This window comes from Cucurbita pepo, unplaced genomic scaffold (assembly GCF_002806865.2).
Source record: "Cucurbita pepo subsp. pepo cultivar mu-cu-16 unplaced genomic scaffold, ASM280686v2 Cp4.1_scaffold016661, whole genome shotgun sequence".
Lineage (NCBI taxonomy): Eukaryota > Viridiplantae > Streptophyta > Magnoliopsida > Cucurbitales > Cucurbitaceae > Cucurbita > Cucurbita pepo.
The window spans coordinates 1-286 of record NW_019662421.1 but is presented as its reverse complement, the minus strand read 5'-3'; the positions used below and the strand labels follow the sequence as shown (position 1 = coordinate 286).

Here is a 286-nt window from a genome sequence, read left to right as displayed (position 1 = left end):
ATTTGAAGGTCACGAACCACACCTGTTTCTATTTCCATAACTTGACTATTCAACNAAGATTTGAAGGTCACGAACCACACCTGTTTCTATTTCCATAACTTGACTATTCAACAAAAAATTAGTCATTATTTCCTTTTAAAATCTCAATGAACCAGCGAAAATATCTTTACTGATGAATTTTCATTTCTAATGATTTCGGGGATAGCTCAGTTGGGAGAGCTTTAGACTGAAAATTTGAAGGTCATGTGTTCGATCCACGTTCACCGCATATTGCATAATTTGATTT

General features: G+C 34.4%; 1 non-coding gene across 1 annotated transcript; it reads left to right on the top strand.

The window, feature by feature from the left end:
- Window positions 1-195: 195 nt before the first annotated feature.
- TRNAF-GAA lies at window positions 196-268 on the top strand. The gene has a single exon. It is a non-coding gene; the product is annotated as a tRNA-Phe (tRNA).
- Window positions 269-286: the final 18 nt, after the last annotated feature.